This window comes from Meriones unguiculatus, chromosome 4, assembly GCF_030254825.1.
Source record: "Meriones unguiculatus strain TT.TT164.6M chromosome 4, Bangor_MerUng_6.1, whole genome shotgun sequence".
Lineage (NCBI taxonomy): Eukaryota > Metazoa > Chordata > Mammalia > Rodentia > Muridae > Meriones > Meriones unguiculatus.
In genome coordinates this window covers 60,827,331-60,846,508 of record NC_083352.1, presented here as the reverse complement: position 1 = coordinate 60,846,508, position 19,178 = coordinate 60,827,331, and the positions used below count along the sequence as shown (strand labels likewise).

The 19,178-nt window shown below is 38.6% G+C and overlaps 1 protein-coding gene across 10 annotated transcripts in view; it reads left to right on the top strand.

The window, feature by feature from the left end:
* The window catches only part of Psd3 (pleckstrin and Sec7 domain containing 3), a 475,055-nt gene that overhangs the window by 395,947 nt on the left and 59,930 nt on the right, over positions 1-19,178 (top strand). The gene's annotated exons all lie outside the window — the stretch shown is intronic.

The window sequence follows — 19,178 nt, the reverse complement described above, 5'->3', positions numbered from 1 at the left end:
GTTAAAAGAGTCATATTTGATAGTTTCCAATTTCTCTGTGTATCATGAAGTGTTATTTTCAGGTAGATAATATATTTGAAATTTGAAAAGAAGGAAATATGTTCACATAGTTTAGAATAATATTTGAAGAAAGTCATTAAGCAGTTTGTTGTAGGTGAATAGCCTAAGGCAAATTTTATGCATATTCAAAATTAGTAAACTTTATCTCTGGGATGTCCCTGCCTTCCTACAGACACAAACATGGAGTCCTGCCCTAGAATATATTAAATTAAAAGTTAGACAGGATTAGAAAGCTCTTTACTGTCAATGTTAACTTATGTATAGCTGCTAAGAGTCATGTACCCAGCTGCATCCTAAGGATTTTGTTTATAACTGAGGGGATGAAATACTGAGACTGACAGCATCCACTTGGTTACAGCAGTAAGGGATTTCTTAGGGAAGATTATGATACAGGTCTCAGAAAAGGAGTTGTTGGCAGTCATCAATAGACAATCATGTCTTTATTTTGGCATGCACATACATCCATTTCCATATGCCAAATATGAATAGCCTGTTACAATGACAAATATATCCCTTTCTCTGCAACTTGCCATATTCAGCTTCAGCTTTCATCTCCAAGGTATAGGTGTAACCATTTTCTCCAGACATATACTTATGTGGATTCAACCCACGAGCTAAATATAAAATAGAGACATGTCTGATATAGCCAGTTATAGAGGTAATGTAGGTTTAGAAACAAAGGGAAGCAAAATGAGTTTATTTTTAAATACCTCGTCAGGAAACTATTTTAAAGTTAGCAAACACTAGAATTCCAGCATTTAGGAGGCGAAAGCAAGAGGAGTTTAAAAGACCTGTCCAGCTGCATAGTGAGGTCATGGCCAGAACAGATGACATAACAAGTTGTATTATGTCTGTAAGTATGTATGTACACCAGCATCACCTACATCTCTGAAGACAATATTGCTGTGTCTTTAAGAAAAGACTTAAGCTGAAGTTCTTTTGAGTTATAATTTCCCCTAAAACATTGACTTGTCTTGAAAAGACCACCTTTTCATTCAAGAATTAATATTTTTTTACTTTTTAGTTGTTTTGTATGCTCAAGATTTTCAGTTTAAATATACAGTTTTTCAAACGAACATATTTTAAGCCTGGAAGATTTTATTTGTTTTTTGGTTTCCAAAGATATGCTCAGAAATTGTTCCTCCAGGAGACAATTAATGATTCGGGTCAAGTGCTTGTATCCCATAGAAGTGGATGTGTTTACCAGAACCATTAAATATGACATTAAGAAAAAGCTTTGAAAAGTCAAATTTGAAAAAACAAGATGTAGCTTTGGTATTTCGTCAGACAGAATGAGAAAAAAAATATACAAACTCTTGTTTTATCAGTTTTACTTGTAGAAACCAAGAAAGTGATTACATACTTAAAATACATTCCACGTGATCAAAACAATAATAATTTAACAATAGTAATAATTGCTTAATATCCAAACTTGATTCCAAGCACTTCATTTATAAACTGATTTAACGTTGACATATGAAGCTGGTGCTATCATCCACCTATAGATAAATGAAAATCTCTGACTTGTCTTAGCCTAAGATTTATCCAGTGCAGAGTGACAATCAGACAAAAGAGTCTGATGCTGCTTAACTGCATCTTTTTGTAAAAGCAATTTGAATGAGAAAACATGCCTGGAAAACAATTGCATTCTGCATCTCTTGTGGTGGGGACAGTCTGTCACTTGAATGGCATGCATTTAAGTGACTAAGTTATAAGTGGGAGCAGTGATCTCTCCACTTGGCCAACACAGTACTTTTTCAGTCTCGAGGTGCATGAGTTCAGTCAGTTCCTATTGACTGTGGTTTCTGCAGAGAATGAGAGCCTCGTGCCAGGCCTCCTCACAGTCCTTGCCACTGTTCTGTCCCCAGAGTGACTTGTTACCATGATGCCTTCAGCTCACTGACATAGTGTGCAAGAAAAGTACTCACATGTAATGCCATATGTGTATCTTTTTGGTTAAAATGTGGGCTTATCAAGTGTTTAGTTTTATTTCAAAGCCCATGGAAGTTAAGTTACAGGCAATTAAGCATTCCTTCAGAATGCAAGACTATTATAGATTATATGTTTTTATAAAGGTATAATAGACATAACCTATATCCCTCGAAGCAGTTACCTGTGGTACTACTGCTTGGAAAGAAATCACAGTTTGTAATTAGTGAGAATAAACTTGTTATCTCCTACAGCTTAAGTGAAGTACATCATAAAATACTAAAAGTTGAGGGGCAGAGGAAGTGTGGTAGGTGCAGGCTGACGATTCCCATGCGATTAGGCATAAACAGCACACTAGTGTGGAAAGAAGACAAAAGTACAGGTCTCCAGTACTTACGGCAGGCTTTTATTTGATATAAGAAATAATTTATACAGCATAAGACAGCAAAATGCTTCTGTAAATGGTGCTGGTGTGTGTGTGTGTGTGTGTGTGTGTGTGTGTGTGTGTTTTGATGTACACATACACATGTGTGCACTATGTATGTACATATACGTCTGTGCATAGAAAAATCACAAGTAGTAGAAAACACATACACACACAGATAAGCGAGGCATTTGATCTTCCACAGAACTATACCTGCAACCAAAGAATTCTTTATATTGTGATTTTCTTCTAAAACTTAAAAAGTTAAAGAATAGATTAAAAGAAGATACATGTAGCATTACAATAATAATTAGGACCTATAACATACATTTAACAAAATTTAAATTTTAAATTAAATTTAAAACAAGTTAATTAGGAAAAGAGATAATCCTGTGCTTTTCAAAGGGCTAAAGTTATGATAAGCTAATCTCACAAGAAGCTCAGGTTATTTATTTAGACGGTTGTATTTATTCTTTATCATAGTTTAAATCAGTCAGGTGTGGCAGAGAAGCCAGGGTAGCAGGAGCTTGAAGGAGCTTTTCGCATCACATCACAGGAAACAGAGAGCAATGAATGCTTACTTGTGCTCAGCTTTTTCTCCATGTGTACAGTCTAGCATCTCCTGTCAAGGGACTAGCCTCCTCTCCAATCAAGAAAAATATTCTCATATCAATTAACACAACCAAGACAATCCTTCACAGGCATGCAGAGAGGCCTATGTCTCAAGGGATTCTAGATTCTTTCAGTAAAATCTATTTGTTGTCCAGATTGACCCTATAGTCATCAATAAAAGGAGTTATGAAATATAAGTAGGGAACTAAAGAAGCAGAAAAAGTCCATTTATGTTCTTCTAAAGAGGAAAAATGCTGCCTACACAGAAAACAATAGTTTCATCAGTTATATATAAATTGAAAACTGAATAGGAAAAGTATAAACCTGTGAATTTAAAGCCATGTTAATTAGCTTCATTGTGGTAATTCACATGTATATAAACATTAAATGTCAAATTGTACCCTGTAAGTACAGCTCTTACTTGTTCGTGATGCCTTAGTAAAGCTATGGCATTGGTATGGCTATAGTTCACCTGGCAGAGGCTGGCCTTCCATGCACAAATCGCCTGTCTCTGTTCTCAACACTGCATAATCCATGTGGTGGTTCAGCAGTGTAAGATGTTCAAGGACGTTCTTAGCAACATAGTGAACTTATGGCCAGCCTCAGCCAGAGGAGACTGTGTCTAAAAACCAGTAATTATGCTAGAGATTGGGAGTAGAGGGTTTTGGTGAAACTTTATACTTCTAGCTGTCATAGTCTACTTGGTATGTGAAGATTAGGTTGGTCTGATATTTTCTGAGAGCTGTCTGCCTCTAAGTTCTAGAGTGAAAGGTATGTGCCACCACCAGCTAAGGAAAAAGATTTTTGCACCAAAAGCAACAATGCTTTCAGGATGTTCCTTTAAACTACAGAGAACAATCGGAATTTAAATTAAAATACAAAAGATGTAGTGATTATTTGCTAAACCCTTCTCTAACACAACCAATAGCCAATAGAGAGTGTTTATAATCTATGAGGACATAGTGAAGAAACACCTTTCAGATTATCATGTTAGCTAACTACCAGGATTCGGTGGGGTAAAGGGAGTAGAGGGTCAAAATCACAGTTTGCCACTTAGTGTTTTTTAAGTTTTTAATTATTGCATTTCTGTCGATTTTACACTGATATTACTAAGCTGGGATGTCTTATCTGAAGGATTTTAACGCTGCCAACACTTTAAGGCTGAGAGAACTTATACATTTTTCATTCTTCTTCATCGGCATGCAGGTGGCTGGGGATCCTGCATAGAAAGCCAGGGACTTCCACTTACTCAGAGGGATTTGCACAACTGTCTGTCATTCAATCCTACATGCCAAATGTGAGGAGGGTAAAGGTTACCTGAGTCACACATGCAGAAAACAAAGTTTAGAATGGCAATGGAGGCAGAAGTCTTCGCTATTGCATGACATTGGTAACTGTGATACTATAATTAAAGAGATAATAAAAGTGATTTTTTTTCCTCCATAAGACAGTTGTCTTTCTTGTAAGAGAGAAACTCATTTAAGAAAAGACCAAAAAAAAAAAAAAAAGCAATTATATTAAAGGAAGGCTAAGATCTGCCCTCCCCCTTCCACTTGGCTGTTCTTTGTAAACTGGGTAGATAAGAAGTTTCAGCTGTCCATACATGGTCCAAGAGCTGTCCAGTAAAAGACATCATGGATGTATTGAATAGTCCTTTGTCACATGACAGTTGGATTTGGTGGAATTTCATGCATTTTCTACAAGAACACCCTTTCACAGTCCTATATTCAAACCAAAAAAAAAAAAAAAAAAAAAAAAAAAAAAAAAGGATATTTTAGGTTGATCCCCATTTTGATGGCTGTGTCTTTAAATCCTTTTCTGCAACCAAGTTAGTGAAGAGAGGCCACCCACCATTCTCCTCAGAAGCCGTACTTTTGACAGGGAACAGTGGAACATAAACTGCCAATCTTTCAGCACCAAAAAAGTCTGGGTACAGAGGCTCTGACGTATTTCTTGCTGGAAGAGAAATGTAGTTTTCACTGCATCTAATTTTTAGAAGTTCTTCTATTTTTACTGTTTACCCTTTAGGTTTAGTTAACATTTAAGAGGAGGAAGAAAATAAATTTCTGTATCTCTGCTATGGTAATTTAATACAAGTATTAAATTCTTCAGTGGTTGAAAATATTATGTGGATAATGAACAATGCAGTTCATAGGCTCAGGATGAATGAAGCTCTGGACCCAGTCCCCAGCACCACTGATAACAACATGAACAACAGCTGAGTAGTTCTGGTTTCCTCAGAGCATACATTTCTAGATCCCTACTTTCTGTCTGAAGTTGTGAACAGAAATGAACACTGTAAGCTAATGCCATGTCCCCATTCATTAAACAGACATAGTGTATGTTGCTATAACTTTGGAATTTTGTTATTTATCTATTTATTTATGACACTTTATCCATGCTGTATACACATGCTGGAAAGGTTGTGGAGAAAGGGGAACCCTCCTGCATTGCTGGCGGGAATGTAAACTTGTACCCATCCATTGTCTCCTCCTAGTCTTGCCCTTCCTCTTCTCCTCCTGTGTCCCTCTCCTACTCCATCCTCCCCTCCTGTCTGACCCTCGCCTATCTGATCTCATCAGGACTGGCTGTATCATCTTCCTCTGTGGCTTCACAAGAATGCACCCCTCCAGAGGGAGGTAATCAAAGAGCCAGCCACTGAGTTAATGTCAGAGACAGCACCTGTTCCCCTTACTAGGGAACACACATGGAAAATGAGCAGCCTATGGGCTTTCTCTGAACAGGGGGTCTAGTTAATTTCCATGTATGGTCCTTAGTTGGATTATCAGTCTCTGCAGGCCTCCCTGGGCCCAGGATTTTTGGTTCTGTTGGTCCCCTTGTTGGAGCTACTGTCCCCTCCAGGTCTTTCTATCTCCCTCTTCTTCTATAAAGTCCTGCACTCTGCCCAAAGTTTGACTACGAGTCTCAGTATCTCTTTTGATACCCTGGTGTGTAGAATCTTTCAGAGGTTCCCCTGTGGAAGGCACCAGTCCTGTTCCTTGTCTTCTACTTCTGATGTCTATACTGTTTGCCCTTCCGTGCAAGGTTTCAGCTTCTTCCCTAGAGTACTCCTTGTTGTTTAGCTTCTTTAGGACTATAGATTTTAATATGTTTATCTTATATTATATGGTTAATATCCACTTATAACTGAGTATATGCCATATGTGTCTTTCTGCTTCTGGGTTACCTCAACCAGGATGATTTTTTCTAGTTCCATCCATTTGCCTGCAAATTTCATGATTTCCTTGTTTTTAATTGCAGAGTAGTATTATGTAAATGTGCAAAAATTTCTTCAGTTTAGAAACAACTAGATTGCACATGGTTGAGCAAATGTCCTTATTAAATGGTGGGGCATCTTTTGGGTATTTGCCCAGAAGTGGTATAGCTGGATCTTGAAATAGCACTATGCCTAATTTTCTGAGCAAGCGCCAGATTGATTTCCAAAGTGGTTGTACAAGGTTATATTCCCACCAGCAATGGAGAAGAGTTCTCCTTTCGCCACAACCTCTCCATTATGTGTCATCCTTTGAGTTTTTGATCTTAGCTATTCTCATGGGTGTGAGGTGAAATCTCAGGGTCGTTTTGATTTGCATTTATCAGATTACTAAGGACATTGAGCATTTAAGCATTTCTTTGCCATGTGATATTCCTCTGTTGAGAATTTTCTGTTTAGCTCTGTACCCATTTTTAAATAGGATTACTTGATTTGTTGCTGTTTAACTTCTTGAGTGCTTTATATATTCTGGATTTTAGCCCTCCGTCTGTAGGATTGGTGAAGTTCTTTTCCCAGCCTGTAGGCTGTCATTTTGTTCTGATAAGAGTGTTCTTTGCTTTACAGAAGCTTCTCAGTTTCATGCGGTCCCATTTATAGATTGTTGATTTTAGAGCCTGTGCTATTAGTATTTGTTTTGGAAGTTGTCTCCTGTGCCAATGAGTTCAAGGTTCTTCCCCATTTTTTCTTCTAACAGATTTAGTGTGTCTGGTTTTATGTTGAGGTTTTTGATCCACTTGGACTTTAATTTTCTGTAGGGTGATAAATAGGGGTCTGTTTGCATTTTTCTACATCTAGATATCCAGTTAGACAAGCACCATTGTTGAAGATGCTATCTTTTTTCCATTGCATGGTTTTGGCTTCTTTGTCAAAAATCAAGTTTCTGTAGGTGTGTGTGTTTATTTCTGGGTCTTGGATTCAATTTCATTGATCCACCAGTCTGTTTCTATGCCAGTATCATGCCATTTGCATTACTCTTGCTCTATAGTACAGCTCGAGATCAGGAATAGAGATACCTCCAGAAGATCTTTTATCGTACAGGATTATTTTAGCTATTCTGGTGTTTTTGTTTTTCCATATGAAATTGAGAATTGTTCTTTCAAGGTCTATTAAAAAAACTGTATTGGTATTTTGATGGGAATTGCATAAAATCTATAGATTGCTCTTGGTAGGCTAGCCATTTTCACTATGTTAATCGTGCTGATCCATGAACATGGGAGATTTTTCCATCTTCTGATATCTTCTTCAGTTTCTTTCTTCAGGGACTTAAAGTTTTTTTCATACAGGTCTTTCACTTGCTTGGTTAAAGTCACACCGAGATACTTTATGTTATGTTATTTTTGGCTATTGTGAAGGGTGTTATTTCCCTAATTTGTCTTTGGTATACAGGAGGGCTTCTGATTTCTTTCTTTCTTTTTTTTTTAGTTAATTTTGTATCCAGCCATGCTGAAGATTGTGTATCAGCTGAAGGAATTCTCTGGTTGAATTTTTGGGGTCACTCATGTATACTATCATATCATCTGCGAATAAATGATATGGTACTTTGACTTCTTTTCTAATTTGTATCTCTTTGATCTCCTTTAGTTGTCTTACTACTCTACCTAGGACTTGAAAAACTATGTTGAAATGATAAGAAGAGAGTAGGCAGCCTTGCCTTGTCCCTGATTTCAGTGGAATTGATTTAAGTTTCTCTCCATTTAGTTTGATGTTGGCTATAAGCTTGCTGTATATTGGTTTTACTATGTTTAAGCATGTGCCTTGTATCCCTGATCTCTCCAAAACTTTAAACATGAACAGGTGTTGAATTTTGTCAAATGTTTTTTTGGCATCTAAGGAGATGATAAAATGTTTTTTTTTTTCTTTCAGTTTGGCAGCAGTAAATCAGCATAGATTTCTTTTCCTTCTTTTTAACTTGATAGAAAATTGTTCTTAACATAGGTCCCACATGATTCTCTATTCCTCTCCTTCTTTCCTTTTACAGAAAGCACTTTGCATCTTCTCTTTTGTACATTCAAGCTGCCAGTATCACTACTTTTGTGCTCTGGGGCTCTTTGGGAGTACAATAAGGTTTGTAGAGAAGACAGTGGATTGGAGATGGATATTAAGGTCTAACTGTGTAAAGAGTATGGCTGTGTTGGACATATGGATGATAAAAGGGCCTTGGTCTCGCTGGATCCTGGTGATTTGGGATTGCATCACACTAAGGGCAGCACACAATTTGAAACTTCTGAATTGCAAAGTTCTAGAATTTCCTGCTTAATATTCTCTGCTGGGTAACAGACCACAGAAGCAAAGCTGCAGATAAAAAAGGTTTGAACTAGTTCCCTAAAAGAGTTAATTATGGTTGTAAAACTTTATGTAAGAAATTTTGGACTCTATATAGCACTAAATTAAGAATTTGACCTTTGAAATGAGATAGGTCATTGATACATTTTAAAATTTTTTCTGAGCACCAGTTTTGTGCCAGTAATACTTACTGTTGGAGGGGAAGGTAGGAAGAGACAAATATATCTGAGTAGGTGTTATTTAACTGAGCAGAGTGCTAAGTTACAAATGGAAGGTGATAGAGATTATGGATAAGAATATTCCGACAGAGAATGAGTACAGCACAGAACCCTGAGACTGGAAATAATCAACAAGGTTCTTTGTATGTAGCACTGTACTTGGCTCAAGGAAAGAATTCATGCTGTTACTTCAGCTACCGATTATCACCGTCTTCCTAAAAGGATATGACATAGCTGTACTGTTTGTTGAATGACATGATATATCATTATACATTTTTAAAACAAGTTTATTATTACAAGGTATACACCATCAGAAAATTTTAGAAGGCTGTATATCTTATTAGTGATACCAGTTCTCCTAGACTGCTAATCTGATATATTTTGTAGGGTGTTACTTTTTTTTTTGAGGGGGGTAGTGTGTATGTGTGTGTATTTGTGTATGTGTGTGCCTGTTTACATTTTTATTTTTGCCACTGATTCTAGAAAAATATGTGTATGTATCCTAGAATGTTTGTTAGTTAAATATACGCTAACGCAAAGGAGTATTTTAAAGTCATAGCCAAATGAAATTATTTAAATATAAAAATGTTTGGAAAATAATGGTAGACACAGAAAAGTATAATCGCATGTATTATCATGTGATCATTCAAAAATGGTAACAAGTAAGGTGTGATTGTAGGTATTTTCCATCTGATTTAAGACTGTTGCAGTCATCCCTCCCTGTCTACAGAGCTCTGGTTCTAAAACTTCTGTGAACTGCTAGAGTATTTGCAAATGACCTATGAGCATTGCCCATGTACTTAACTCATCTCTCCATTACCAGTAATGCCTAAACACGCATGTGCTCTGGAAATAGATGTTATGCTTTGTTGTTTAGGATTGTTTTTATCTACATGTTTGGTGCAAATGCAACCCTAACTAGATGCAGGCTTAACTACAAGTACATGAAGGAGTCTCCAGGTGGATGATGTTCAAAGGAAGAATGCTAGAATCTAAGGAGCTGAGAAATAGCAACTACATCAAGGTTCATTCTTGGGAATTGACCATACAACTTGACATACAACAAATTTAGGTTTTGATTTGGGAACTTTTTTTTGCGGGGGGGAGTGGGCATCAGTATCTGTAGTTGGATGAAACACATAGGGAACCCAGAATACAGAGGGCTGGCTCTGTTATTCACCGTAAATAGTGTAGAACGATTGATTAGCTGACCGGTGTTTTAGCATCAGTTAGTGAATTGCAGAAGAAAAAGCAGCTGTTTTGTCACTCTTGAGGGATACAACACATAATGGTCACTCTTTTATGGGAAGGTGGGAAGTACTTGACAGCTGAAAAAGTCTGATAAGTGCAAGGCTTTGGTTTGACTTAGGAGAAGCTCAGCATGTAACAGAGAAGGCAGCATCCCTTGGCCATGTGTTTCAGAAGTTGCTGAGGTCCTGAGTTTGGGAGAACCAGTCATACCATATCACTTTGCTTAAAGAACAAATCCTGTCTGGGGGATTTGCTCATCCTTGCCACTGTGAATTATTTTTATTGACCCAAAGCAGCTTTTGCCTAGAGGCATTTTAAAGGTGCCAGTGAGCCTTGGGCTGTTTTACAATTACAATGACTGACTTGAATTGCTATTTGTAGAGATGCGTGCTCAGCAATGGCTGTGGCCATGTCATTCCAAGGGTCACAGGGTGCTTCTGAATTTAAAAAGCTGGATTATTACAATAACTCTCCTTTTCTGATGATCAATAACCTGCAACTTTAGAGACAGACTGCAAAGAGCTAGCTACATTTCATTTTAGCACTTAACTCTGTCTTTTTAGTTCAATGTTTATAGCTTTCACTTAAGTCAAGTTACTGTACTTGAGTAAGATTTTGCTATGCTCAATGTTTTTTAACATTTACTAGGAAAAATTTTCTAGCATCTTCCCTCAAACAGATTCATTTATAAGAGTTATGATATTTCTTTCCTAGAACTTTAAAGTAAATTGCCCCTGCTATTTATTCCTTAACCAACCCTCAAATAGCCTCATAATTTGACAAGCTATATTAGTTCCTATAAGCCAGCTTATTTTCTGATATTTTATTCTAACAAAACCTTAATGGAACAATTATTTTTTTCATAAATGACCTTTTCTTTCTATTATATTATTTTTATTGTTGTTGTTATTATTATGGTATTCTGAAACTAGTCTTACACTGTAGCTTGTGCTAACCTGAACTCTTAGTTCCATTCAAGCTCATGGCAGTCCTCCTGCCTCACCTACCATGTCTCACTGTCCTTCACTCTTTCTGCATCCCATCTTCTAACATGCCTACCCAATTGATAGCAAAAGTTCTATACACAGACTCCCCCATGATATTAATATCTACTGGATCATATGTTGTATATCTACCTATTTAGGATATTTTAAATTTAGAGTGGAAGGTTTATCTGCTCTGTATACATCAAAAAAAAAAAAAAAAAAAAAAAAAACAGAGTATATTTTAGTTTAAGTTGAGTGTGAGAGATCCAAAGTTTAAAATTAGACTCTTAGGGCAGCGACTGAGGTCCTGGATAAAAGTTTAGACAAAGAACCGGGTAAATTGAAACATGTCCAGCCTGCTGCAGGAAGTAATCAGGCTTGCCGCACTCCTTCCTGGACTTAAGAGATACTGTTTCCTGGCAATCCACCTAGATAGCCCCTAGCTTGTGACCACAAAGTATGTTAATTACTCTTCTTCTAATCAGCACATTCCAGGCATTTCTCATGATCAAGTATCCTACAGATGGCCAGGCCAGGACCCATTATGGTCTTGGCACCTAAAGTAAACCAATCATTTCAAAAGTCAGTTTCCCTTACCCTATCATATACACCAAGGCTTGGAAACTCCCTGCTTGTGGTTTTGTCCTTTAAAAACCTTGTTCCTCTAGACCTCAGAGCCGCACTCCTGCTGCTTTGGCAGGAAGTTTTGCAACCCGGGCTTGAGTTTATATTGAATAAACCCACATGTGTTTGCAGTGGAGTTGATTCCTGGTGGACTTTGGGGGTCTCACGAACTGGTCATAACAAGTGCTATGTAATAGTTGGGATAAAATCATGTAAGTATTAAGTAATCCAAGGAAAATTAATGCTAGGCCAGAGATGTAGCTCAGTGATAGAGCATTTGTCTCACATGCCTCAAGCTAGAGGTTGGATTCCAAGGGACAGGATGAAGGAAAAAAGAGTGAGGAGAGAGTAAATGTTAAAGTTTGGAGAATGAAGGAAGTATGCACTGTACAACAGAAGTGGGTTGAAGACTCCTAGATGGAACAACACTTGCAGAGACCAAATTGAAGAGAAAGAGCAGGTCATGATGCTATCTTGGAAAGGAACATTCTATCAGGAGATATAGTGTAAGATATGCTTTAACCAGATTAAAAAAAAATATGAGATCTGTTTTTGTAGATAGATAGATAGATAGACCATTATTCCAATACTTCCACCCCTTTTTTTGTAACACCTAATGCTAATATGCATACTGTAGTTGCCTTCTACAGCATTTTTCATAGCTATTTATCTAGGACTTGTAACAGTGACCACCCATGGAAGTACCTTCTGAATAAAAGGAGAATGATGCATCCGTGAGCTTGGTTTGAATTATACATATATGAGTTTGGTTTGAATGTCCTTTTGCTTATTAATACTTGGGTAGAAAGTTCAGCTTGTCACTTCTACTACTTCATTGATACCTCAAAGTCAGCACAGGGCATAAAAGTAAATGGACACAATGAATGTGTTAATAAATATGTTGCACTTTGTACCCTCTCCCAGGTAAACTAAAGGTGCTAAGTGTCCTCCTTCCAAAGTAGCTACGCTCCCAAAGAATTTATTTTCCCTCCCCCAGCAGATAGACATAAACTACCAATAGCTCCTTAATTAGTGACAGAACACCAAGAGCTCCTTCCTCATTCATATTAGAGCTTAGCTAAATTGATCTTATGCTGGTAGCCAGAGCTGTTATGAGTTCATGAGTGCAATAGCCCTTTCACAGACGACAGGATTTCACAGACGACAGGATTTCACAGACGGCAGGATTTCACAGACGGCAGGATTTCACAGACGGCAGGATTTCACAGACGGACGACAGGATTTCACAGACGGACGGCAGGATTTCACAGACGGACGGCAGGATTTCACAGACGGCAGGATTTCACAGACGGACGGCAGGATTTCACAGACGGATGGCAGGATTTCACGAACGGCAGGATTTCACAGACGGACGGCAGGATTTCACGGACGGCAGGATTTCACAGACGGCAGGATTTCACAGACGGACGGCAGGATTTCACGGACGGCAGGATTTCACAGACGGCAGGATTTCACAGACGGACGGCAGGATTTCACGGACGGCAGGATTTCACAGACGGACGGCAGGATTTCACAGACGGACGGCAGGATTTCACAGACGGACGGCAGGATTTCACAGACGGCAGGATTTCACAGACGGACGGCAGGATTTCACAGATGGCAGGATTTCACAGACGGACGGCAGGATTTCACAGACGGCAGGATTTCACAGACGGCAGGATTTCACAGACGGCAAGATTTCACAGACGGACGGCAGGATTTCACAGACGGCAGGATTTCACAGACTCCCTCTCTTCCTCCTAAATCCCTTCTGCCTCTGCTGTGAAGATGTTCTCTGGACTTGGCAGGAAAAGGCCTGAGGTGAAGGGAGTGAGGTACTGATAAAGGTACCTGATTTAGGACTGGGTACCTAAAAACCACTTATTCTCAGACCTTGACTAGTTATACATCTTTCCACTGCCTTCAGAAAGAAGGTTCTCCTGCCTAAGGTTGAGAGCAAGACTCATCTATGCGTAGAAACTTAAAAATTCAAAAGGAAGTTTGATGACATGATCATTTAGCAAACTGTAACAAGAGTATGTTCTACCATAGGCCTAGAAGGCCCTACCATGGGCCTTCGAATGTTTGCTTAACAACTCTAAATTCCCTCCTAGACCAGGCTTCAAATCAAACCAATAGGTTACCCTACACTGGGTCTGACCTATTAAGGCAATAGCTACATCTTGCCCTGTCAGTTGGTATTTCATGTAGAGTCTAGCAGTTAGACTGTTCATATCTTTTCTCCTCCAGGAGCATACATTTCCTGATCAGTTTGAGATTTATATCTTTATGATCTGCAACTAAAGGGTATACACGATTTCTTTAAAGGTCGACTGTGTACTGATCTTATTCACCTGCCTGGAAAAACTGAACAGCATTGTAAATATGAAGCTTTTAATATTGTATTGCAGGTTTATAACCAGAAACGTTAGGTTGGTAGAATTTTAGAGTTATAGAAATTATAGGCATTAAGGTGTTGATAAACCTCAGATGTCTGACCCTAGTTCAGAAGGCTTTGTGAAGCTATTAGGGGCATTGGAGTAGGATATTCTTCTAGTTCTCTCCCTTCACGTCCTGTTCTCTGTCAGTAATGTAAGTTCATTTCTATTATATAAGAGAAGAAAGTCTCTTTCTGGAAAAGCAATAGGTATAGGTTAGACTTTCCACATTTTTCCTTTTATAAAACACAAGTAGCTGAGCAGGCAAGACTATCCTTACCTTACAGAAAAAGAATAGAAGAGTCAAATAAATTTTTAATAACTAAATTGCCTTGTGTTTCAAAGTAAATCAATTTTGAAATATAACATTTCAATGGGAGTATTGTATTTTTACTGCTCTGTTATAAACCTGGGAATAACTAATACTCTCATTTGCTTCATACCGTGTGACTCATCTTCCCCCAGTAGCTTCTCTTATGCTCACCTTGGACTCAGTTGCTTCAAGCACTAGTCTGAAAGTATCATACCTCTTGTCTGTTGATAAAGATTTAATATTATGGTAGTTCTCATGCTTGAGGATATTCCGTTAGGAATAAGTTTGCAACGATTACCATTAACTTCCCTTATTGATGCCGTATCATCTACGGCTTATTTAAGTCATTGCAAAACAGTTGCATGAAACAGATTCTGCACATCTGACCTGTCCCCCGTACAATGGATACCTGGGGGATTTTGCTGAGACTTGAGATACCATAGTGATGGTGAAATAAAGTAACTTTTAAATTACCTTCTGCCTCTTACAAATCTAATCTAGATGTGTCTTCATTGTATTAGTACAGAATGTTTTCTGACTGCATCGTTGTTTCTGAGTTTAGCAAAATGTTGGGTTTATTTATGAATGCTCTCATTGGGACTACAGTGTATTTTGAATATATTTCTCTACGAACCTAATGAAATGGAAGAATGTTGCATTAAAACTGTCTTAGCTCCATATTTGTGCTGTTGGTTGACATCGCAGAGCCTGGATGTTAGGCTTTAGACCAAGTGAGCAGAGTGTTCCTCCTTAATGTCTATATGGCTTACTGACCTCCACCCTCAAAGGAAAAGAGGTTTACCATATTACGTAGACTGATAGCATGTTTTCAAGATAACAGATGAGAAGTGCTGGTGTACTAAATGGAAAAAAAGGAAATGTGAATATTTTATGTTTGCCTAGTGTGTCTTTCTGATTTGGAGTTGAAAAAGAGGAAATGTAGATGAGTAGGGAACTCAAAGAGGAATGGTTGAAATGGGACAAGACTGTGCACTCCTTGCATTGTTTAGGGATGCATTCTGTTCTACAAAAGTGCACAATTCCATTTACATATTTCAGTTTGTTATGAAGACCCATGGTAAACAGAAGGCAGAACATTATTCACATCACATTATGGTTCCAAATATTATCCTTCAGTGTAGAAGAAAGATAAAAATATGACAATCCATAATATGGAAGAATTAGTGATAGTTTCACGGTTGACCATCTCCAGAGGCATTGCCAGCTTTTATGTTGCAGAAAAATTTATGCAGAAGAGTAATGACAGAAGCTTGTTGGCCTTCTTCAGATTTTATTTTAGCCCACAGAGGGCAAGAAATAGTGCGCATGATAGGGCTGATAGTCAAAGGGGTATGCACTGATGCAGTTACATATCTTATTTACTATAAATGTCTCTGTAATACATTTGAGGCAATGTGTTTCCTGAGAGGGCAGGGTCTTGCTGGATCAGCTCTTAAATAATCTGGTCACCCTTCTGTCCCATAGCTATCCAAGACACTGTGCCCTAGATCCAGCTTAACCTGCCTTGGCCTAACCACACAGCAGAAGGAAAATGCCCAGTGATGAGTGACACATGTGTGTTGAGTCTGAGGGTCTCAGATCTAACACCAGCAAAATGTAGATTGTACCAAGGCTCCATCACAGAGCTTATGTTTAATTTATACATGTGGAATATTTGAATGATCCATATACAGTATGTGCTCAGAAAACATTAACTACTGTTCTTATTTATTTATTTATTACAATTTATTCACTTTGTGTCCCAGCTGTACACCCCTCCCTCATCCCCTCCTTCCCTCATCTCCTCCTATGCTCCTCCCCAAGTCCAGTGATAGGGTAGGTCCTCCTCCCTTTCCCTTTGACCCTAGTCTATCAGGTCTCATCAGCACTGGCTGCATTGTCTTCCTCTGTAGCCTGGTAGGGCTGCAACCCCCTAAGGGGGAGGTGATCAAAGAGCCAGCCACTGAGTTCATGTCAGACAGCCCCTGTTCCTATTACTAGGGTACCCACTTGGACACTGAGCTGCCATGGGCTACATCTGAGCTGGGGTTCTAGGTTATTTCTGTGCATGGTCCTTGGTTAGAGGATCAGTCTCAGAAAAGACCTGTGGGCCCAGAATTTTTGGTTCTGTTTCTCTCCTTGTGGAGCTCCTGTCTTCTCTATGACCATATTTATTATACTATTGATGTTTGCATTATTCTCTAGAAAGGTTGGAGAGAGCAGAGACAAGAATATGCCTATATTCTAACTGTGAGCAAGGATGCATTTGAAGGCCCCAGGTTTTGGAGAGACTAAAGAAAGTAACTTAACTTAAAAATGCCCTCTTCTCCTGTCTCACTGCCTCCTTTCTAGCACCTACTTCCTAGGTTGTCCTTAACATGTTTCTTCATCTGAATTGCCTCATTAAAACTGCTTTGGAATCTTCAAGTGGACAGTCTCCTCGGTAGCTCTTTTTTTTTTAACTTTTCAGAACTGCATAAGTAATTAGTTATAGATATGTTAGTATGAGTTAAAGTTCATTATATACCCAGAATATTGGTGTTGATCAATAAGAACTCATACATACACAGCTATCCCACTGCCCAAAGCAGGACTCAGGCGAAGTCATCTCCCCTCTCTTCCTCCATTTCTTTATTTTAAATCACTTCAAACCTCTGTGCTCTCTTTTCTCCTGCCTCTACTATTCCTTCCCTTGTCATTCTGAGGGGCAGTGCTCTTCAGTCCCTCAGTCCCGGTTCCCAACCCATTGTGTTTCAGAAGGTGAGCCTGGATTCATGCAGTCACAATAGCAACTCTATGGAGATGGTAGGGAGTGGAGATCAGAGAGCCTTCCAGCCTACATCTGTGCACCGTGGTCCTTCCTTTCCCAATTCACTTGTTTATGACCACAGTCCCCTAAATAAATAGAGGTAATAGTTCCTTACCTTTAGCATTGTGGTGAGACGCACTTAGAGCTCTGCTTTACTGAAAACTGGATGTAGTTGATAAACACGGACTTGCTGGAAGTATCTTAAATTGCTTGATTTAAGTCTTAAATAATTTAATTGTAATTGACCAGACAAGATTAAGTTGTAGGCTTCTGTGGAAAATGGGAAAGTAGTGAGTACAGTAAAAGATGACTTGGCATTACTCCCCAGGGTTGATGTTCAGGTTGATTTTTCACACAAATTGCCCTTCAAAATCTGTTTCTTATAGATGCACTGTTTTGATGCTAAAGAGCCTTTACTTGGGTTCATAGATATATTTCTACTGTATGGCAGAAAAATAGATTTGTAGATATTTGCATTGAAGTCATCACAAGATCTCGTACACTGACCTCAGAGTGTCAGGGAAAGCTTTTTAATACTAGTACCTATAAACTTCTCATAGAAAATAACAGGCTTTTCTCTAATCCTGGCCAATGTTTAGCCAGTCCTTTGCATACATAAAGTTATACAAATTATCCATATATTTTAACATATTGGCTAAAGTCCTGAGGGATTGTGTGAACTTTCAGAAAGGGGTCAGTCCTGAGATAATGTGAATTCTAGAAGGCACAATGTTACCTCCGAGTCTACTTTGCAGCAGATGACATAGCCCATGGTTACTCTATGTGCATGATTATTTTTTAAAATTTTTATTAATTATTTACTACAGTTTATTCACTTTGTATCCAGGCTGTGGAAACTCCCTCGTCTCCTCCCAATTCCACCCCCTTCCCTCTTCTACTCCTATGCCCCTCCCCTAGTCCACTAGTCCACTAGTCCACTAGTCCTTCTCCCCTTCTACCTGAACCTAGCCTATGAGGTCTCATCAAGACTGGCTGCATTCTCTTTTCTGTGGGCTGGCAAGGCTGTACACCCCAGCAGAGAGCCTACCACTGAGTTCATGCCAGAGACTCTGGCCCCTGGTCCCCTTACTAGGGAACCCACTTGGAGGCTGAGTCTATGGACTACATCTGAGCAGGGGTTTTAGGTTCTTTCCATGCATGATCCTTGTTTGAGATATCAGTTTCTGCACCCAGGTTGTTTTGTTGTTGTTTTTTTTTTTTTGTTGTTGTTGTTGTTTTCATTTGTTTTTTGTTTTCTTTGGCTCTTTTAGAGCTCCTGTCCTCTCCAGGTCTTTCTATCTCCCCCTTCTTTCATAAAATTCCATGCACTCTGCCCATGGTTTGGCTCTGAGTCTCAGCCTCTGCTTTGATACCTCAATCAGTAGAGTCTTTCAGAGGCTGACTGTGGTAGGTTCCTGTCCTGGTCCCTGTCTTCTCCTGCTTCTGATATCTATCACATTTGCCCTACTAAATGAGAATTGAGCATCTTCCTTAGGGTCTTCCTTATTCTTTAGCTTCTTTAGGAGTATAGATTATAGATTATGGTTTATCCTATAATATATGTCTAATACGCTATGTGTGTCTTTCTGCTTCTAGGTTACCCCACTCAAGATGATCTTTTCTAGTTCTTACCATTTGCCTGAAAATTGCATGATCCTTATGTGGGTAGGATCAGAATTTAATATCTCCTAGAGTGCCATGGCTACCTGATAAATTCTCCTTCATGTTAGTGTATGTACACACACACACATTTTATATATATATATATGATATATATATGTATATATATCATATTATAATGTACTTTAAAAATCATTTCAGCACATAGCTTTAAAATTCACCTAGTAGAAACAGAAGGGATGGTATTTTCTATTTCCCCTGGAAACCTGCAGAGCGGATGTTTTGAGGCCGTTTTTGCCAGGTGGCTATCTCAGTGTGCTGCTGGCAGGAGCCCTTG